This window comes from Equus caballus, chromosome X, assembly GCF_041296265.1.
Source record: "Equus caballus isolate H_3958 breed thoroughbred chromosome X, TB-T2T, whole genome shotgun sequence".
Classification (NCBI taxonomy): domain Eukaryota; kingdom Metazoa; phylum Chordata; class Mammalia; order Perissodactyla; family Equidae; genus Equus; species Equus caballus.
In genome coordinates, this window is record NC_091715.1 from 126,506,032 (window position 1) to 126,529,523 (window position 23,492).

The following is a 23,492-nucleotide window of genomic DNA, read 5'->3' on the forward strand; positions in this document are numbered from 1 at the left end:
AGAATCAGGCATTAGACAGCCTAGCTGCTTCCTGATAATTCTGAATCACTTTTCAGAACCAGTTTCCATGCACCTGAGGAGTAAGAGAGAGAAGAGCAGACTACAATATCGCAGAGAAAAGGAACTAGCTTCTTAGAGCTGATTTCTCTCTCTCTCTCCCTCTCCCTTCCGCTCTCTCTCTCACCACCCCACAACATGACTCGTGCAACTTCAAAGTACGTGCATGTATGAGAGCTCTCTAAGGGAATCACATTTGAGATCCTTTTATTATTATCACACTCTCCACAGCACATGGAGGTATTCTCATCGTTTTCCTGCACTGCAAAATGCCAAGCCCTATGCCACATTTGTCCAACCTGTCAACTTTACAATCACAAAAGAGCTTTGGAGGAGGAGTTTCAGTCAGAAAGTAAAAGCATTGTGCCCTCATGTTATTGCTACATTGAAGCTCTCAGTATGTCCAAACGAGTGCCCCCGTAAAACCAGGTTTATCTCTCTGAGAAAGAGGATTAATAAACAGTAGGAGGGCGGCTAGTTGGCCAGTCGAAAGTTCCGCCAAAGCCCAAGGTCTTTCTCCAAAAAGGGGCTCCCCTGGGGAGGCTGTCCGTCCAGCCCGGACCCTGGCTTCAGAAAGCCAGCACAGCACTTATTGACACAACCTTGGTCTGCAGCTGAGGCCACTGTTACAGGCGTTCATGAAACAGATCAGATTACGAGGCACCCCTGTGCCCTCCCCCCACAAAGTTTTTCTGTATTTTGAAGCCCTTAGACATAAAATGCGACCCTATAATATGTACTATTTTTCTCTTCATACTTCAGGGTGAGCTAATAAGGTTTTTCTTCATGCTATCCAATTACTTAGGAAAAATGCTGACATAAACGACTTTAAATTTTTCTCAAAATCACTTCTGAAAAGAAGTACACTCCCCTTCTTTTGGATCCTCATCGATCACAGACAGCAAGAATTTTGAGAAACACCAATGCGTCCTTTAACAAAATAGCACTGACAATTGGACCATTTATTGAACGCCTACTTTTCACTCGATAAATGCAAACTCCGCTTGGGCACTGAGGTGAAATGCGATCTCCACCACTGCTCCATGAGTCTTGTTGAATGTGTCTCTATATATTTTAAACAGAACTCAGATAAACCACTATATACCACATGAATCCAATCATAATAAAGCTGCCACCTTAATATTATGTGACAATCTCATTTTCCCAGTTTGCAAAGCAAAAAACTGAAGAATTATACTATGGGATATGTGCCCAAGCTAATATGCATGGTACTTTTGTTTTGCTTTGTTTTGTTTTCCCGCGTAAAGGTCGAAGACTACCAAACAAAAGGTGAAATGCAAGCTCTCTGGTTCTTTCACTCTCTTGTTTTGCTAACAGGCCATCCCCCCAGAAAACACCCCCTTGTTTGGTTTCTTCATACTGCCACATAAGGGGAGACTGCAAGTTGTACCTAAAGACTGATGGTCCTCTGGACACAAAAGATGATTGTGGAGGACCTGAAATGGCAGCTCTTGTCTCTTCTACCTTGTGGACTTTGCTTTCTGGATACAGGAAAAAGAGGCACTATTCATACCTGTATCTTGGTAAATGAAAACCAATGCAAATTCAACCTCTAAATGGGCAATCAGTGTTTGACTGAAAATGAGACAGCTCCCAATGTCCCTTTTGGTTTTTGTCTGTGACTTCATCACTTTCTAAACTATAGATGACACAAGGCATCTGAGTCACAGTATTTCTTATTTTGTTCCTTTTTTATCTGGTACAATGTTTTGAAGAACTGTTCCTACATGACTTCATGTTGAAGACTGATTCCCCTGGATGTGTGAGAGATATACGAAATGCGACCACAGGTGACAGGAAAATAGCAGATGGCTTTCAGGCCACTCTTCCAGGTCTCAGCCCTAAAGTTGCCATTGCTTGTTTGTCCTTGAACTTGTTAGAGAGTTGCTACTGTGACCTCTCATTTAACATAAAATGTGACATTTTAACCTAGCGTTCAGTCTGTTTGTTGTTGTTGATTTTTTGGTCAATAAAAATAGAGATAATGCTACCTGAAATCACAGGAAGGATGCTCATAAAATACAAGAATAAGTCAGAAAGACTAATCTAGTCTTCCATTTATTTAACAAACTTTTACTGAGAGAGTACTATGTGCCAGGCACTAGGGATGTGAGGTTAGGAGACCCAGCGACCTGCCCAATAAGGAGTTACTCATACATTCAGGGAAACTTGAATAAGCCTGAAGAAACCTTTCTGGAATTTCCACACCACTTGCAGGCAATGCCAAAGAGCTCAGGATTCAAAGTATCTGATGAGGACAATTTTAAGCAAATTTGAGTGATCCAAAGTGGAACACAAGATCCAGCAAACTGCCGGTCTCTAGGATGCTCCCATGGCCTAAGGAGATCAAACAGTCTGCTGGAAGTTTCTAGTGCCAACCACTGCGTTTCTGTCCAGACTGCCTTTCTCAATTGGAGGCCCTTTCTTTCTGGGCCCTTTGGGTTCACCCACTGTGCCGGCATAAAACAACCTCCTGCCTAAAGTCGGAAACAAATCACTCCTTCTACTCGTGAGCCAGCTTAACGCTGATGGAAGAAGGACTTGAGAGTGAACATAATATTTTAACAAGTGTGCCTAATTGATTCCTAAATCTCTGATCAGATTCCCTTTTTTTTCCTTAACACTTTGTTCTCAAGGCTGTTATAAAGACTTCTGGGATTACTGTGCTTGTTTCTTGAAAAGCATCATATACATACAGAGGGAGAATATGTGTGGGTGTGGCTGTCTGAGATCTATCTATGTGAACATATATATGTGTATATAGATGTATATCGTGCATATTCACACACATACATATACAGCGTACGTGCGCGCGCACACACACACACACCTATTTAAATCAAGGTCCTTTCACTCCTGCTTCTCTTGAGGTCTGAGCAATGTATCCTTTTTCTAAAAGTTAACTGCCTGGAACATTCAGAGCCCCAGCTCTTTTACTGAGCCTGAGAGAGACATCACTTAACACAGACATTTATTACAGTTTATTGTGAGCCTTTTTTTCTTTCATTCTTAGAATTTGAGGATTGCTGTAAAAAATAGGTATTTTCCTATAATCTTCCAGGAAGAAGTCAATGCATAGCTGTATAAAATGTTCTAAAATGACGAGTAATTTGCACACTCATGCACATACATGTGCTTGTGTGTATGTGCCCAGACAACTTGGGAGTACTTTTATTTTTCAAATAAAAATAAGGTCCCTCTTCCCAGACTGTATTATTTTCCCCATCAATCTTTTAATAACAGTTACTCAATTTAACATGAAGTTGAACTAAATGATGGATTTGTATTGTGTCTTTACTAGAACGATCTGGAAAAAAATCTTCTCTGATCCCTTTTAGGTCACATGGATGTCATTAACACCTGATAATGTAAATGATACCTTATGTATCCTAATTCTCAAAGTCGCCTTTTGGCTTCCTTGAGGCAATATACAACCATTCAGGAAGAGTAGGATGCCACGGAACCATCTGGTTCTCTTAAGATCTAAAAGTCCACACTAATACAGAGCTAATTGCTTTCTTTTGGGTCATAATTTGTGTTTGGTTGCCTTTGGGTTGGCAATTAAACTACTTGCTCCCAAACACAGTTTAGTTTCTTAGAGGAAAAATGCCCACCTCATTTTATCTGAGGCACAAATTTCTTTCTATTTTTGAAGTGAGAACCCTATCACACCTAGTAAGAGGCAGAAAAATCTCACAAAGGAAAAAACTTCTGATTTCTATTTTCTTGCTATCACATACATTTATAATGGGGCAAATCCATCTGCTCAACCTACTAGAATTGTCATAAGAAAACTCAACAGCATGGAAGAATCTTGAAGTAAAGGTGAGTGTACCTGTGTGCTGTTTCAGACATTTGATAGCTTTAACATGGCAGTGACCATTATCGAACTTTAATTACAGGATCAAATTACTTGTCAAACATGTACTGTAACTTATTCTTGTCTGCTATGCCCCAAGCCCTATTCGTAATCCTATCAGATAACATTATTTATTTTAAGACAGAAAAATTTCTGCCACTTTCCTGAATTTATTGTGCTATAAGTAGGATAAGTGTGAAGTTTTAGGAATGAAAATCTTCATCACTTTAGGGCCTCTCACTCCCTTTCTTCCTTCCCCTCCCTCTCTTCCTTCCCCTCCCTCTCACATCTAAAGACAGCTGGATGGAGAGCAAAATTGTGCTTCAAACTATATTGTCAGCATCTGCACAGCAGCCGAGAGACTGTCGCTGTTCCCGCACGTGCAGTACTGTACCGCCTCAAAAGACAAAACCTGTTTTTCCCAAGCTGCTGTGATTACTTTTTCATATTGTAGAGCTGGGCAGATAATAATACTGCTACTGGTCAAAAGGATAAATTACGCAAGTGCCTGAAAGTACAATGGGAAGCAAGGAACCCCATTTGAGGCAAATAGAATACAGGCAGATAGGAGAACATTCTGATCTACGTTAAATTTTTAGGTTCTTGCAAGTGCACAAAAATGTCTTCTGTTTAAATTAAAAATTGTGCACAAAATCTGCTCCTCTGAGTTTACAAACTATTCATTTTTTCTTTTTAAGTTAACATTTTAAGAAACGAGTTAAAAAGCACCTACTATGTGCAAAGCATTGCTCAGGTAAGCAGTGGGTGCAAGGGGATAACAAAGACGCTTTGGATATCAGCTTATACTCCTAGGTTTTACCCCCCTTAAAAAGCAACCCTTGAGAAAGATGGGCACAGATGTTAGCTCAGGGCTAATCTTCCTCAAAAAAGAAAAAAAAGCAGCCCTTGTGAAATGGCTGGAGTGGACAGTTGAGGGAAAAAAGGTACTTTATAATAGTCCTGGGAATCATTATGAGTGCTTAAAGCAGCAAAGGAAATTAGAGAAATGAAGTAGCTCTTAGAAGTAGAGCAAAACATGCAGTCACCACCTCTAGCCCAGCACTATATCAATTTTCTCTCAAAATATTTTTTTTTCTGACAAACTCCTTCACTCGTGTTTTCTTACAAGGTCTCCAATCTCATCACTATATGAAGCCGCAGAACGTTAACTGGCAAAACTTCCTCCTAATGTCTCTGACACTAGTTTGGCTTTTCTATTTTGGCCACCAGGTTTAATATTTTCACTGTTCTTTTAAAGGATGCATTTGGTCCGAAGTCATTGAGCATCAAGACGGTACATCAGGAAGCAAAGCTCACTGAACTGGGATCTAAGTATGTCATCACTAAAAAACGGGAGAAGTTGCTTTTGGTCCTCCCCCACACGCCTTGCAAAAATGCAAGCATCTATTGCTCTGCCTGCAGGAACTCTCCTTTCAAATGTGAAGTAATGAATTGCCCCACACGTGTCTCTCAACAATAATCTGAAAAACTGATGAAAAATTTGTTACACAGTAAATTCCATTGTAAACAGTTCAGTTCTTTCTTCCTAGGCATACTCCAGCACCTGGGCAGGAAAACTGCACCGTCCTTTAGTAGGTGCAAAGCAATATCTTTGCCCCCTTTCCAAAGCTCCCTAAATTTAACAGCAGGAGAGTCTGCCAGCCAAGGAGCTTCTATTGCTTTGGGAGAAGTAAAAAGTGGACAGAGGTAGAATAATATCAGCTGGGCTATGGGCAAAAGTCCTTTTAGGCAATGTTTAGAGAAGTTTCAATAAATATGAAAGCACCTCCCAAAAGTACTGCATATCGTGGAAATTTTCTAAAACAATTTTAAAGAGTATTTAAACATTAAGGACTAGATTTGCATAGGTAAAAGAGAAAATGTGAATATAATCAGAAAAATCCGAGGTCTCTGGTAAGCCTCATTGTCAATAAGCCTTTCATCAAAGGAAAAAAAACCTCGGATGAATTGTATTAAACATTCATGTCTAGCCATTTGTACAGCTATTTCAACAGTCCACTTTCCGACCATTGTATCAGTAATCACCCAAAGACATACTGATTAAACCAGGGAGTCAACATAGTAAAAAATTAGCAATCCTTTCAAAACTAGATCTTGCAATGGTTTTGTTTTAACTGATGCTTCCCTATGAACTTAACACATGTGTAGAGAGAGGCTGTGGGGATCCGTGCCCAGTTTACAAACACTAGCAATTTAGGGACATCTAAGAGAAAAAGAACTCCTCTAAAACACACTACCTTAATTATAGCAACACGATAAATTCACCCTTACTGTTGTATCTATCTATACCAATCAATGGACACTAGTCAAAAAAACACACAGTAGGTCCACCACAGTAATGACAAAACTACACAAATGAATCACTAAATGTCAACTTTCACTACTCTTCTTGATTTAATTTCCTTTTCTTAGCATAAAAGCTTCTCGTGTGAATGCTAAAAACTAAAGTTACCTTTTGAATAGTCTCCTAAAACCTCCCCTCATGCCCTTCAGAGGCCGGTAGTAAAAGCAAGCTGCCCAAATGTGTTGCTCCAGAGCGGGAAGAGACAGGGCTCTGCGAGGAAGCTGCGGCGCTGCTCACAATATCGCATGACCATGGGGAAATTAGTTGGTAAAAGCATTTGCTGATGATATGCCATGCAAGAAGTTCCTTTAAATCACAAATGTATACGTATATAAAGGAAGAAGAAGTAGGAGAAGAAAAAGAAAGAAAAAGAGAAGGAAGGAAGAAAGAGAAAGCTCAAAGCCCTAAAATTGCAACAAAGTTGCAGGATTACTTTTTCCTTCTATTTGCCATTTTGAAAAAAAAAGTTTAAAAGGCATTTTATATCGTCGACGTCCTAGGAAGGCAGTCACTCTCACAAACCCCAACTCATCTCCAGCCTTACCTTATGCTGCTAGCGCAAACCCAGACGCTAAGGGGTCCTGCTCTCAGGGGCAGCGGCAAGGGCAGCGGCACATGCCATCTGTTAGCGGCAGAAGCAAAAGCAGCGCTGCGCGAGGTGGCCCTGGTGCCGGGAGAGCCTTTAGCAGGGGTGTCTACTCAATGCCGCCATTTTAAAGTGAGGCTCCTGAAATCATTAGATATAAGCAAATTAAAGCCCGCCCCACCTACATAACTTCATGGCTGGGACGTGCAACCCGGCTCTAAGTCGGCCGCTGTGGGGTATAAAATGTCAAGGCGAGCAACACGCACACGAGGACTCCCGGACGGAGGCGACAATCCCTCAGCTCCCCTCTCCCTCCTAGCGCCCCCGTGCTCTTGCAAGCCTCCTTTCAGGTCCAGAGGAAAGAATATTTTCTTGTTTTCCACTACACGGGGACCCTTTGCTGTGGCAGGCCGACGGGCTGGGGGGCGAGGGAGGGACCCGGGCCCGCCATCCCCCCTGCTCCCAGCTCTTGGTTCAGTCCACTTGGAGCACACCTCGGAGCTCCCCAGCTCCCTCGCGGCGGGCGGGCGTGGGGCTCCAGCCCTGGCTAGAGGCTGCCATGGCAACCCCGGCCCAAACCCCGCCCGGCCCCAGCCAAAGGCGTGCCCGCCACCAGATGTCCCCTGGCAGAGCCCGCAGACCCCGGCAGCCTGGGCTCGGGCGCCGGGCCCGCCCTCGCGGTGCCCCGCGCCGGGCATCCGGGCAGCGCCGCGGAAACGGCGCTAGGGAGGGGGCTTTGGGCGCCAAAACGGCAACTCCCGCGAAACTCCGCCGGGCCGTGGAGCGGCGCGCCGGCAGCCGGGAAGCCGGGCTTGGACCACTGCCGCCCGGCCCGGCCGGGCCTGGCCCCGCCCCGCCCCGCGCGGCCAGGTAGGGCGGCGCGCCCCGCACCGCCACGGCCGCCGCCGACCTCACCTGGCTCCGCGCGCGCCGCTCCCGCTCCCAGCCCGGCCGGCCGCTGCGGAACCGGCGGGAGTTCGCCGCGTGCTGCCCCTGCCCCCGCGCCCCCCTGTGACTCTCTGTCCTCTGCCTCCTTCTCGCTGCTCCCAAAGAGCGCCAAAAAGTCGCGCTCCTGATCACGCTCCGAGTGCGGGCACTTTCTTCCTGTAGGGCGCTGTTCCGTCGCCAAATAGATTCTTTGTGTGGTTCGTTCATTCGTGCACAGTTCTCAGAGAGCGTAGCGCGGGCTTTATTCTCCGGAGGTGGGGCGCCTCTCCCCCCAGAGCCGGCGGCCCAGCCCCCGCGCAAATGCTCTTTGTCATCTCATTATTAAGGGAAGGGGGGACAAATCATAACGCTCAGGTTTTACAAAAGCGAAAACAGAACTCGCAGACCTCCTGGGGTGGGGGGGTGGGCAGCAAAGTTTCTAGAGCTTTAGGAACTGAAGTGCCAACGAGAAATGCAATGTGGTTCAAAACTGTACCTTCATAGTCACTTCAGATACAGGTAAGGTGAAATACGTTATTCCAAAAATGACCTTAGTCAATAAGTGTATCAGCTCACTAAGGCAAAAAGAAAAAAAAAATACTTACCAGCTGCCTTCCTGAGTCCTCCCCCTTCCATAAATGCCCTAATCCTTTATTTCCCTTTAAGAACTTCAGAGAAGGAAATGTTGATTTGTGCGAATAGTTCCCCTTCTTCAACAGAGTTTGAAGGGTAGGAGGAGTCCTAAGGTAGAGTTCCAGATACTTTGAATGAGAAATGGACAGAACAAATGCAATTTTATATTTTGATTAAGAAAATGTGCATCTGGACAGCTAAATTACAAGTTTCGATTTAATGCAAGTGTAATAGGAACACCAGCTGTCCCTTAATTGGAGCGCCACAATAATAAACGCATGCTTTATTTAATTTTACCAGGACAATTGTAGTTGATAACATACACATATGCAGGATCGTCAGTGACAAGCTCATAGCAATTCATGGGCTGCTTTCCTGCAATGAACGACTGCACCCCAGCACAGAGTTCCACATGCTCTTCAGAAAGTGCAAAAACATCACAGGAGATATTTAAGCAGCAGTTGGTTGAGGAGTGGAGTGAATTCTCAGGTTAATTATATGTTTTAATTCTGCGAGACTGATCCAAATAGATTCTCCAGCTAATTTTAGGCAAGAAATCAATCGCTGTTTGTTAAATGTGAGATAATAGGAGCAGGATCATAATGGTTAGAAGGAGAACATTGGCACAAACTGCCCTTTAAATAATTGAGACTCCCCTCACCATGGCGTTTGGTAAGCATTGTGAAAATTATGAGGACAATGTGCAGGGATGGTGTCTGATACTTTTGTAATAATGGGTAGAGTCCTAGCATAAATCAAACGGAAGGCAGGAGTTTCTAGTTATTCAAAAAAAGGGAGAAAAGAAAGACTCTAATTCCTAACCACCTCTCCCCACCTCCCTTCAAACTTGCCAAATTACCTGCACTAATCTACAAGTCAAATTGGCTGACATGTAGGAAGTGGCTTTGGCAGTCCAGGAACAAACACAGCTAAAAGTAGGAGGTGTTGGCTACCACGGTAGGCTGGAGAGAAGGGCAAGGCTGAATTATATAACTTTATGCCCAATGATCTAACAAATGAGGAACTGTTATCACAGTGAGTCAACAAAGGAGTCTTTATACTAAACATAACTTCAGTCAACACCAATTCTCTTACCTCTGTCCACCATTGTAAACCACATCTCCTGTGGGACACGCTGGGTTTCCTTAATCCCGCACGACCTGGCTCAATTTTATTATTATTACATTGCTGAAATAATTGTTTTATCATAAATATGAGGTCATAAATAGGTCAATTTGCTAGTTCTTGGGATAGCATAGCTCCAACATCGTCTCTTGTTTGATATTTCTGACCAGTGAAAGTTGCAAATGAGTCTTTATTATTCTTTTCTACACTGGAGGTTGAGAGCAACCTTATAAACAAATTTTTGCCTGGTAAACGGTCCTCCTTTTATCCAGGGTGACCTCCACAAATGAAGCCAGGCAAATTTCCATGCTACCAGGTCTCTAGGGAGTGTTTTCAAAGGCGGTAGGAAATTGCTGTCCCCTCCCCTCAGCACTTTTAAAGGGCCCATTTGCTCTCTGGGGTGGACTCACCTCGGAATTGTTAGCAGAGTGGTTAGAACTAGCCAACATTTTCTTTTCTTTTCTTCTCCTTAGGCATGATTGGGGGCATGACCCAGGAAAAATTGAGTTGTGTACTGACTGATCCACTAGATGAGTTCTTAAAAATAATGTATGTACACTATAGTCTCTGAATACTGAAACTTGTTCTCCCATTGCATTTCGGGCTAGTCTCAGAACCACTATTCCCTGTGGATCTTCAAAGGTCAGTGCCTCACAATGCTTGGATTTAAATTTTCCGTCCTGATCCTCTCTCCCAGCTGGTCAAATAGAGGCGTGTAAGCAAACATTTAAACACACTCAGAGAACATGCTCTCCATGCTCTCACTCTGTCTTAATGCTTACAATGGAGACTTAAACACATAGAAATGTAAGGCTAAGATTACAGGTAAGGATATAGCAGCCTCTCAAGTGGCATGTTCTTCCAAAAAATATAATTAACTTTGACTGATGCAGGAAAGAATTCTAAAAGTTACGTAATGGTTTAGTAACAAAAGGATTATTGTAATCTACAACCTAACAAATGTTGCTGTGTTTTTAAAGATGCTGGATGGGTGAAAAGTTATACTCTTTCGTCCATCAGTGCACCACGGTTTTGAGCAGTTTTTGAGCTCTCAATATATTCTATCAGAATTATCCTTTTACTCCTCTGCTAAGGCACATAACTCATTTATTATTCTTTTTAAAAGATAGTCAACAGATACTATTGGACATACAGACAGGGTCGTGCTATGCACAAAAGGTAAAGGATCTCCCTTCTCTTTGAACCTGTGGACTTTCTTCCCACCAGCCTGGTACTCTTAGCAAATAGTACCATTTGCTGCTATTTTGTTCTAGCGATGGCTCCACAGGCTGCAGCCCCACAACATTTGTGATCATTTCATACAGAAGCCTCTGGCCATTTAAGTGCGGTTGCAGAGGTGCAGACACTGATTATTCATCCATTTCTGAAAAGTCTTTTTTCATTCAGAGTTGGGAATTGGGGGTTTGGGGTTCACACAAAGGTTCTGATAAATAAACAGGAAAAAAAGGCAGAATCTGGTTGTTAAAAAGGTTTAGACAATCAAATAAATATTGGCTTCTAAGGTAACCCCTTCGGAAAATGATGTAGACTGTATTTCTTAACATACTTAGGCCTGATGGATTTATAAGGTGATTTTTTTTCCCTAAGTGTTTGAAGAATATATTATACAAATTATCCTTGAGTATTGAAAAGTATGGTATATTTCTTAAAATTATCCTCAGAGGGAAATGTAGTAAGAATGATAGAGATAAAAATGATACAAAAATGTAAGAAGAATACAAGAGGTAAGAATGCTATAAAAAAGAAAAACATGGCCTATTATCACCTAGGAACATGATAATTATAATAGCAACTATTTAATGTGGAAATACTCCATGCCAGGCACTGTACTAAGAATTTTTCACAAGTTAGTCGTTTAATCCTCATAACAAGCTCTATACGGTAAATATTATGATGTCCCCATGTTAAGAATAGGAAAGCAAGGCTCATCCAAAGTAAAAAGCTAACAAACGAGGCTGGCCCAGTGGCGCAGCGGTTAAGTCCACACGTTCTGCTTCTCAGCGGCCCGGGGTTCACCAGTTCAGATCCCAGGTGCGGACATGGCACTGCTCGGCACACCATACTGTGGTAGGCGTCCCACATATAAAAAAGTAGAGGAAGATGGGCAGGGATGTTAGCTCAGGGCCGGGCTTCGCTTCCTCAGCAAAAAGAGGAGGACTGGCAGTCGTTAGCTCAGGACTAATCTTCCAAAAAAAAAATAAAACCTAACAAAACTATGAAGTAACAGAACCAGGATTCAAAGTTGGTTGTCTCTGATGACGGGATTCATGCTTTTAACTCTACCCAGTACTGAATCAAGCTATTATGGAGTCCAATTGGATTTGAACTCAGACATTGCTGCTTCTAGTATGCCATACTGCCTCTCATTGATGTGGGCATTTTAACCAAAATGCTATCAGTAAAATACAGAAGCTTATTAAAATGATTTTAAGCCTTGATCAAATATTGTTTATCCCAGAAATGTAAAGATGATTTCAGCCAAAAATATCAACATATGTCCAGCTCAGTAAATGCCAAAAAGGCATTAGATAAAATCCAACTCCATTTAATGATTAACATCTTTTAAATATAGGAATAGTGAACTACCAGGGTTTTTTTCTAAGATTTCATTTTTCCCTCTTCTCCCCAAAACCCACTGGTACACAGTTGTGTATTTTTTTAGTTGTGGGTTCTTCTAGTTGAGGCATGTGGGACGCCGCCTCAGCATGGCCTGATGAGCGGTGCCAGGTCCATGCCCTGGATCTGAACCAGCGAAACCCCGGGCCGCAGAAGCACAGTGTGGGAACTTAAGCACTGGGCCATAGGGCCAGCCCCAGTGAACTACCTATTTAACATGATAAAGAGTGTATATTCAAAAAAAAGGGAACAGAGCTATTGGAAGAATAAAGTCATTTTCCATAAAAACTGGACCAAAACAAGGGAGATTTCACTCATTTATAACCGTAGTATTTCTGAGAAGCTTTTGTTTTGGTAATAAGGTATGAAAATAAATTAGAAGTAAATATTGGAAAGGAAGAAATTAAAGACAAAGAATTTTTAGACCACATTAGTATATACCTAGAAAAGCCACTGAATTAACTTCAAGGGATTAGACAAAACTACAGAGTTCAGTGCAGTCACAAAATACCAGATAAGTAGTCTTTGAAAGCCAATAAAATATCTATCAGTAAGCCAACAAAAGGGAGAAAAAGTAACACGTTTATAATAAAGCAAAAATGTTAAAGTATTCGGAAATAAGTCAATATATACAAGAGTGTGAGAAAAAGAAATAATATAAAACCTTAATGGCAGAAATAAAGAAAAGTCTGAATAAGTGTAAAGTCATACTACATTTCTGAATAGGAAAACCAATAGTGTGAAGCTGGGCTTCTTCACAGGTTGATTTATAGATGTAGACAATTCAAATGAAGATATCTCTCATTTCAAAAGTGATACCATATTAATTTGTAGCAACAATTGTATCTGACTATCCTAGGGAAACAAAGTCTAAAAGAATTATCAAAAATTAGAATGTAATTATAAATTAACATTAGTTGAAATGGCAGAATTCAGATGCAAATCAGAAATATCAATCAGTAAATGGGATAGTGAGACCAAGAAAAGGCTCTAATAAATCTAAGAATTGAATGTTTGATGAACAAAGCATGACAAAACAATGGGGCAAGTACTCATTGTTTAGAAAACTCACCTGGGGTAACTGATCATGAATTTGGAGAGTAATTAACGTAAACCTTTATCACTTACCATATATAACTTCTTTCTACGTGAACTAAAAGCATAAGTTTTTAGAAAAAATTTTTTAAATATATTAGAAATAGACTAGAATATTTAACTCAACTATAGGCATTTTTTAAGGTTTGAAGTAATAAAAAACATTGCAAAGGAAAGACTGGTTAGAGCACAACATAATACAAAAATGTAAAACCGTTATCAAAACTAAGATTGAATGGTGGAAATCATGGAAGATCATAGATAAATGAACAGTATCGAAACTGTATACAGAAGTGTTACAGATTTATAAGACCATCACCAGATCCCCAAGGGACAAATGATCAAAGAGTATCATCATGCTAGAAGAAATATATGTAGCTTCAACTGGAAGGCACTATTTGATACTTAATTTAATTGCCCCAAATAGCAATTTACAAAACCCAGTACTATACAGGCTCTGGAAGAATGGGCTCATTCAACTTGCTGATGGCGTTGCAAACTGGGTCAAGAATCATAAAAGTGTTTATAGCCCACGAACCAGGGATCCCAAACCTGGGAAATTATCCTGAGATAATAATGCAAAAGAAGAAAAAGAGCAGCCTTAGTTTGAATGTCAAAAGCCTTAAAACAACCTAACTATTCAACAATAGGGGAACGATTGAGCTGTTTATTATATATTAATGCAATGAGATGATTTGAACACTGTAGAAAAGCAGAAAATTGTACAGGAAATACCATTAATAAAAGGTTACGATGCAAAATTATATTTTCACTTTGATTGCATCTGTGAGTAGTCATAAGGATAATGGTCAAAAAGGGTCCAAAGGTTTATATCTAGGTTTTTCAGAAAGCTAATACTGGGGGAATTTTTTAAAATTTTATTATTTTGGCAATCTATTAAATTCGAGAAATAAATATTTCAATGTGAGAATTAGACCTCTATTTCTAATAAACTACTTCTATTTCTCTCACTTTCTGCCATTTCTTGCTACCTTCCCTTGTATTTCTCAACATCTATTATTTTATCTTCTACAAATATTTCTCTGGCCCTTTGTCTCTTTCTTCATTTCTCTCTATTCCAGTTATCTCCCTTTTTCCCTTTTATAATACTCCTTACCCCACCTTTTTAAATGCTTCTTAGCTCCTTTTGTGCTTCCGTTTTTGAAATAGTTAAAATATGGGACAGAAATGTGCTTTATTTTTTTCATCTGAAGAAGAAAACACTGCTTTTGTCCGTTTTAAAAGCAAATGAGCTGAATTCATTATTTCTGAATTCTTTCTAAAACAGCACCTGAATTGAATTGTCTTTTAATTGTTTATGCATGGCCAAGGCCAAATCAAAGGTTTCTGCAAGACCCCACACTATATCAAGTAGAAAACACTCTATCATAATTCTATTAGATTTATCATCACAGAAAGAACAATGAACATTAATATGAAAGATTTACATTGGCATGTATAGGATACCCTTGCTATTCCAATTTTCGAGCTTTCAAATATCTGACTTTTGGTCATGCTAAAACATGTTCTAACCTCCATGCAACATGTTGATACAATAATTACAATCTCATTGTATTTTGCATTCATGATACTGTGAATGTAATATCTGTATGAACCGGTACTCTTAATCATGGAACCTGATATGATACTGAATGGTAATGAACAAATGCAGAGAATGGGCAAGAAGCTGATAAATATCTATTGGTAATATGGTGACCTTGGGTAAGTTATTTAATCTCTCTCATTTCTTCACTAATAAAATGCAGATAATTCTAGAATCTTTCTTGTAGCACATATTGCAAGACTAAATAGGACACGGTTTTGAAAGCACTTATTGTGCTTGACACACAGTAAGTGCTCCATCAGTGAGAGAAGGCAGAGAGCATTGCAGATTTGGAGGCACAGTGTGCACATTGCCTTAGAGGCAGGAATTCAGAGGGCATGTAGGGGACAGAGAAGAGACTAGCTTGGCTATAGTCGTACTGGAGGGTTAATTTGGCAAATCTCTCTTTTACTTTTAAAAAATAGGATTAGTCACAGTTCAACTGCTCCTTATCAGACCTTCAGAGCAGCCACCAGGTTTAAGCATTCCTTCCTTTTGGGGGGTGGAGTGGAGAAGGGAGGGCTTAAGAGGCAGTTCTTTGTCAATCTTGTGCAGCATGGAAAGGAAGAAAGTGATATCAGCCCCAGAGTAACTTAGGCTCCTATTAGCAGTGTCAGAGTGCCAGATCAGTGGGGGCATGGCTACACTATCCTGGATATGGGATGAGAATGTGTGCCTCCATGGTGGGTCTCTATGAGCCGATGGCTGTATCTGGTCTATCTGCTGATGCTGTGCAGGAAAGGGGGAATTGAACCTGAGATGCCAATTGGTATAATATAGTGATTAAGGGCACAGATCCTACAGCCACACTGCCTGCGTTCACTTACTAGGGGTGTGACTTTGAGCCAGTTACTTATCCTTCCCTGTGCCTCAATTCTTTTTTGAAAGCGGAGACAATGATAGTACCTACTTATTGGGGCTTGTGGTGAGAATTAAATAAGATTACATATGTAAAGCACTTAGAACGCTGCCTACAAGATCATGAGTGCTGGCTATTTTTATCTATGTACAAATAGCCCATTTCTCAGCTTCTCTTGTGATCAGGAGAATTTTCTTCCCGGATCTAGGGAGGAGGCATCCCAAATACAAAAGAGGAGGGTCATTGATTTTCTCTTTGATCCGAACTTGGGTGGGGCATAATAAAAGCCATAAGACAGTGGCTTTGGCACCAGGGAGACTTTGAAAACGACCATAGAAACCAGACTGAGGCTAATCCTGAAAGCCTGGGTCATGTGGGGGCACTTTCTTCCTCTCCAGGCTGCAATGAGACCTGAAATTTTCTGCCATCATGCCTTAATGTCTTCAAAAAACCCCTCTCAAAATGAACAAATTACCCACGAAGAATAACACATTAACCTGTTAGCTGGATGAACACTTTAGCACAGGTAACTTTTATCAGATTACTTAGCTCCTGGAAGCTGGACCCTGAAGACAGCAGATGAAGAATAGTTAAATGGTGCTGGGAGGGAAGGAAGAGGGAAAGGGCATCTGGAGGCAGCCTGAAGGCTACTGAAGACTAAAGCCTGACAAAGCCGGGGTATGCATGCGCCCCGAGATGGAGCATAGAACTCCCTTACCCCTACTGTCTTCCCTACTCCCTTTGCCTCATTTTATTTTCTTTTTCTCTATTTATTTGTCTACCATACATCACATAGTCCAGGGTGAGGCACACAATCAACAGATAATTATGAAGTACTTGTTGAGTAAATGAGTGCCTATGGTAGACAGAAGTCTTCAATTGCTTCAAGGTTGTCCTATCTTGAACACAGCTAGGGTGGCTCAATAACTACTGACTAATAGGAGTTATACTCTGGAGGGTGACCTGCTCCACAGGGTGAGGCAGGCACTTGAGGCTTGGAACGTAGCATATACTAAGAAAGTACTCTAAAAAAGTGGAGTATATTGATGGGCACATGAGAATCAAGCAGGGGTAGAAGATCCGAGCAGAGAGGCAGTACACCTTCTAGAAAATACCAAGGCAGGATTCATTCTAAGAATCAGGAGAAAGCTGAGTTTCCATGAGAGAGGAAATTAAGAAAAGAAGCAAGTTTTTATTGAGTGCCTTCTTTGTGCCAGGCACTTTCACTGATCTTATCTAATTCATTCCTCACAATAGGACCAAAGGAATTATTGTCTCTTATTTTTTATAAATGGGAAAACTGATCATCAGAAAAGCTAAGCAAATTATAGCATACTGTAGTGGCTAAGGGCATAGACTTGGATCTAAACCTGGGTTCAAATCCTGGCTCTACCACTTTTTAACTGAGTGGTCTTGGGCAAGTTAATTAACTTCTCTGTTCCTGTTTCCTCTTCCGTAAAAAGGAGGATAATAATAGTGCCTACTTCATAGAATTATTCTAAGGCTTAAATGAGTTAATATTTACAAAGCACTTAGAACAGTGCCTGCCACACATGGAATGGTTTATGAGCGTTTGTGAAATAAATAAAGTAAAATTGCCCAAGGTGATATGGCTAATATAAGAAAGAAGCAGGACGTGAGCCCTTCAGTCCTAGCACAATTCCTAACTGCTCCATGGAGCCCAAATCTTCCTTCTCTTCAAGGACTCCTTGAAGTCCTCCATCCCCCAGGAAGCTTTCCCTGACCACTCCCTACTTTGATTCACAGCTTAATACTCAGTCACAGACTGCTTGCCTAATGATGTGAATGTTTTTCCCTGCACATGATCTCGTTTCCTAAAGTAGCTATACATCTCTTCTTAAGGACTTCACTTACTTCTTTTCATCCTCCAAAGTGCTCAGCATTTCTCTGTGTTTTGAATTGAAATGCTGCCTCCAGTTCTTAAATGGTCTTACAAGATTTTGGGTGGGACAAGCATATCGCAGGTCATAATGGTTCAGAATCCCTTGGTCTATGTAGCCCACATTTTCCACATGTGCCCATTCATTTTCACAGTTTTGGTTTCATGCTAGCCAATGGCTGAAGGAAATGATATTACGGTTTTTAACTCATTCTGTACAAAGTGTTAGCATGCCTTTTCTCTAGATTTTTTAAAAAAAGATCCTCTCAGAAGTTATCATTTTAAAGCATTTGCTAAAAGTATGGTCAATAAGAGAGAGAGACAGAGAAGCAATATGGTACTACCAAAGTTCCCGTAAAAACATAATTTTCTATGTTGTCCCTTTCCAGGCATGTGGCACTGAGTCATATGAAATAATAGCAATGGAAAATGGCCAAATGCACACTGGTGTACTTGAGCTAAGTACAAAAGGAGATATAGTTATTTTTAAGATACAATCTATTTCTAAAATCCTTTCTCAGCCTTAAATATACCGTACAGTCATATCTCTGAAGGGAAAGAGAAATGTACCTAAGTTCTAAAAACACTTGCTGAGACAGTAAATGAACGTGCTTCATTTCCCTGATCAGAGACCTTCATTCCAATTTGATGCAAGCCATAAATGAAATGACTTGGCTGATTACAAGTCAGTCCCCCATGAACATTTGTTTACATCTGAAAACCACTACACATAATTGCTGTCTCTGCTCAGGGGAGACCCAGCTGGGATTACAAGAAATGTTGCAAGGTTCTACTGAGGTGTGATCACCAGTTACGGCATGAACTTGGGACTGCATGTCCACACTCTGTCTGCATTAGCAATTGGATCCATCAGTCTTCCTCTTTCACAAAACTCAAATTAGCCAAAAGACAACTTGTGAAGCCAAAAGACAGAAGTCTTGGGAAAGAGAACATAGAGTTGTAAATACCATTCAGATCTGATTGTCATGATACAGAGACTCCCAAGTCCACTTTGCCCCTGAGACATAGTCTGTAATTACACAGTAGTTACCATGTTCTTTCAAAAAGCCAATAATAGTATAGGCATATTGTGGGTTTGGTTCCAGACCACCACAATAAAGCGAATATCGCAATAAAGTGAGTCACACGAATATTTTGGTTTCCCAGTGCATACAAAATTTATGTTTACACTATACTGTGGTCTTTTAAGTGCACAATAGCATTATGTCTAAAAATCGATGTACATAACAATTTAAAAAATACCTTTTTTTCCATTTACATCACTAAAAATGCTAACCATCATCTGAGCTTTCAGTGATTCATAACTTTTGCTGGTGGAGGGTCTTGCCTCAATGTTGATGGCTGCTGACTGATCAGGGTGGTGGTTGCTGAAGGTTTGGGTGGTTGTTGCAGTTTCTTAAAATAAGACAACAATGAAATTTGTTGCATTGATCGACTCTTCCTCTCCCAAACAATTTCTCTGTAGTATGTGATGCTATTTGATAGCGTTTTACCCACAGCAGAACTTATTTCAAAATTGGAGTTAATCTTTTCAAACTCTGCCACTGTTTTATCAACTAAGTTTATGGAATATTCTAAATCCTGTGTTGTCATTTCAACAATCTTCACAGTATCATCACCAGGAGTAGATTCCATCTCAAGAAACCACTTTCTTAGCTCATCCATAAGAAGCAACTCCCCATCCATTAAAGTTTTATGATGAGCTTGCAGCAATTCAGTCCCATCTTCAGGCTCCACTTCTAATTCTAGTTCTCTTGCTGTTTCCACCACACCTGCAGTTACTTCCTCCACTGAAGTCTTGAACTCCTCAGTCATCCACGAGGGCTGGAATCAACTTGTTCTAAACTCCTGTTAATGTTGATATTTTGACCTCATGCCACGAATCATGAATAGTCTTCATGGCATCTAGAATGGTAAACCCTTTCCAGAAAGTTTTCAATTTACTTTGCCCAGATCCATCAGCAGAACCATGATCTATGGCAGCTATAGCCTTATAAAATGTATTTGTTAAATAATAAGACTTGAAAGATAAAATTACTCCTTGATCCATAGGCTGCAGAATGGATGTTGCATTAGCAGGCATGAAAACAACATTCATCTCATTGTACGTCTCCATCAGAGCTCCTGATTGACCAGGTGTGTTGTCATTGAGCAGTAATATTATGAAGGGAATCTTCTTTTCTGAGCAATAGGTCTCAACAGTGGGCTTAAAATATTCAGTAAAGCACGTTGTAAACAGATGTGCTGTCATCCAGGCTTTGTTGTTCCATTTATATAGCACAGGCAGAGTAGGTTTAACATGAGTAAGGGTCCTTGGATTTTTGGAATGGTAAATGAGCATTGGCTTCAACTTAAAGTCCCCAGCTGCATTAGCCCCTAACAGGAGAGTCAGCCTGTCCTTTGAAGCTTTGAAGCCAGGCATTGACTTCTCCTCTCTAGCTATGAAAGTCATAGATGGCATCTTTCTCCAGTATAAGGCTGTTTGTCTACATTGAAAATCTGTTGTTTAGCGAAGCCACCTTCATTAATGATCTTAGCTAGATCTTCTGGATAACTCGCTGCAGCTTCTATGTCAGTACTTGCTGCTTCCCCTTGCACATTTATGTTGTGGAGATGGCTTCTTTCCTTAAACCTCATGAACCAACCTCTGCTAGCTTCAAACTTTTCTTCTGCAGCTTCCTCACCTCTCTCAGCCTTCACAGAACTGAACAGAGTTAGGGCCTTGCTCTCAATTAGGCTTTGGCTTAAGAGAATGTCATGGCTGTTTGATCTTCTATCCAGACCACTAAAACTCTCTCGATATCAACAGTAAGACTGTTTCTCTTTCTTATCACTCGTGTGTTCACTGGAGTAGCACTTTTAATTTCCTTCAAGAACTTTTCCCTTGCATTCACAACTTGGCTAACTGGGGCAAGAGGCCTAGCTTTCAGCCTATCTTGGCTTTCCACATACCTCCCTCACTTAGCTTAATCATTTCTAGCTTTTGATTTAAAGTGAGAACTGTGTAACTCTTTCTTTCACTTGAACACTTCGAGGCCATTATAGTGTTATTAACTGGCCTAATTTCAATTTTCTTGTGTCTCAGGGAATAAGGGGGGTCAAGGAGAGAGAGAGAGACGGGGGAACAGCGATGGGTGGAGCAGTCAGAACACACAACATTTATTGATTAAGTTTGCTGTCTTATATGGGCATGATTTGTGGTGCCCCAAAATAATGACAGTAGTAATATCAAAGATCACTGACCACAGACCACCATAACAAATACAATAATAATGAAAAAGTTTGAAATATTGCAAGAATTATCAAAACGTGGCACAGAGACACGAAGTGAGCAAATGCTGTGGAAAAATGGTGCCGATACACTTACTTGACACAGGATTGTCACAAACCTTCAATTTGTAAAAAACACAATTTGTGTGAAGTGCAATAAAGTGACGCACAATAGACTGAGGTATAGCTGTACATTTTCACTGTCAGAGAGAAGGGCAGGGTGGAGACAAGTCAGGATCAAGGACATACCATAAATACTGATTTCTCAGAAAAATGGAAATTGGCAATTTGCCTTAATCAGGTTTTTTTTACCTTTTATTATTGCGAAAGCAATATAGGTTTGTTTTTTAAAAAAATAACTTGTTGAGTTATGATTGGCTTAAAAAGCTGTACATATTTAATGTGTACAACTTGATGATTTTGGGGATAAGTGTATACCCATGAAACCATCACTACCATCAAGGCCATAAACATATATATCACTTCCCAGAGTTTCCTCTGTATTATTATTATTGTTGTTGCTTGGTGGTAAGAACACTTAATATAAAATCTACCCTCTTTGCAAATTTTAAGTATAAAGTATTGTTAGCTATAGGCACTATGCTGTACATAGATCTCCAGAACTTATTTATCTTGCAAAACTGAAACAAACCTCACCTCCCCATTTCCCTCTCCCCCCAGCCCTTGGAAACCACCATTCTACTCTCTGCTTCAATGAATTTGACTACTTTACATTCCTCATATAAGTGGTATCACATGATATTTGTCTTTCTGTGTCTGGCTTATTTTACTTAGCATGATGCCCTCCAGATGCATTCACATTGCCACAAATGGAAGGATTTCCTTCTTTTTAAAGGCTGAATAATATGCCATTGTATGTATATACCAAATTTTCTTTATCCATTTATCCGTTGATGGGTATTTAGATTATTTCCATATCTTGGTTATTGTGAATAATGCTACAATGAACATGGAGATCCATATATCTCTTCAAGACGCCAATTTCATTTCATTTGGATATATACCCAGAAATGGGATGGCTGGATCACATGGTAGTTCTATTTTAAATTTTTTGAGGAACCTCCATACTGTTGTCCATTGTGGCTGTCCCCATTTACATTCCCACCAACAGTGTACAAAGTTTCCTTTTTCTCTTCACCCTCACCAAGACTTATCTTTTTTTTCTTAACGTAATAGCACATCCTAACAAGTGAAGGTTTTGATTTGCATTACCCTGATGATTAGTGATTAGCATCACTATGTTAAACATCTTTTCGTATATCTCCTGGCCATTTGTATGTCTTCTTTAGAGAAACATCTATTCGGGTCTTTTGACCGTTTTTATTGGGTTATTTGCATTTTTTTGCTATTAAGTTGTATGAATTCCTGGATATTTTGGATATTAATCCCTTATCAGATACATGGTTTGCAAATATTTTCTTCCATTCCATAGATTGCCTTTTATTTTGTTGATTGTTTCCTTTGCTGTGCAGAAAGCTTTTTAGTTTGATGCAATCCCACTTATTTATATTTTTTACTTCTTGCTTTTGGTATCATATCCAAAAATCATTGCCAAGACCCATGTCAAGGAGCTTTCACCCTGTGTTTTCTTCCAGGGGTTTTACGGTTTCAGGTCTAAGCTTTAAATCTTTAATCCATTTTGAGTTGATTTTAGTGTATAGTATAAGATAAGGGTCCCATTTCATTATTTTGCATGTGGATATCTAGTTTTTCCAACAAAATTTATTGAAGAAACTATGTTTTCCTCATTGTGTATTCTTGGTTCCCTTGTTGAAAATTAGTTGACTATATATGTGGGGGTTATTTCTGGGCTCTCTATTCTGTTCCATATAGATTCTGCATTGAATCTATAGGACACTTTAGATAGTATAGATATTTTAACATTATTAATTCTTCCATTTCATGAGCATGGGATATCTTTCCATTTATTTATGTGTATTTTAATTTTGTTCATCAATGTTCTATAATTTTTAGTGTACAGAACTTTTACTTCCTTGATTAAATTTATTCCCAAGTATTTTATGGTTTTGATGCTATTGCAAATGGGATTGTTTTCCTAACTTATTTTTCAGAGAGTTCATTGTTAGTGTATAGAAATGGAACTGATTTTTTTTTTTGAGGAAGATTAGCCCTGAGTTAACATCTGCTGCCAGTCCACCTCTTTTTGCTGAGGAAGGCTGGCCCTGAGCTAACATTCATGCCCATCTTCCTCTACTTTATATGTGGGACGCCTGCCACAGCATCGCTTGACAGGCAATGCCATGTCCGCACCTGGGATCCAAACCTGTGAACCCTGGGCTGCGGAAGCAGAACATGCGAACTTAACCACTGAGCCACCAGGCTGGCCCCAATGCAACTGATTTTTGTATGTTGACTTTGTATCCTGCAATTTTACTGAATTCATTTATTAGTTCTAATAGTTTTTTGGTGGAGTCTTGAGAGTTTTCTATGTAAAAAGATCGTGTCATCTGCAAACAGAGACAATTTTACTTCTTGTTTTCCAATTTGGATGC

General features: G+C 40.3%; 1 protein-coding gene and 1 pseudogene across 32 annotated transcripts in view; both read right to left on the reverse strand.

The window, feature by feature from the left end:
- Positions 1-23,492, reverse strand: part of MBNL3 (muscleblind like splicing regulator 3) — a 169,307-nt gene that overhangs the window by 138,096 nt on the left and 7,719 nt on the right. For 8 of the 32 annotated variants that reach the window (XM_070257924.1, XM_070257931.1, XM_070257941.1 and 5 more), the window contains exon 1: positions 6,847-7,141. The exons of 5 other annotated variants lie outside the window; for them this stretch is intronic. The gene's annotated coding sequence lies outside the window, so the exon portion shown is untranslated. Of the gene's footprint in view, positions 1-6,846; positions 7,149-7,803; positions 8,154-23,492 lie in introns of those variants that run through there. 19 more of the 32 variants (XM_070257926.1, XM_070257943.1, XM_070257937.1 and 16 more) reach the window with 9 other exon arrangements.
- On the reverse strand, positions 18,937-20,843 carry LOC138921933 (tigger transposable element-derived protein 1-like; annotated as a pseudogene).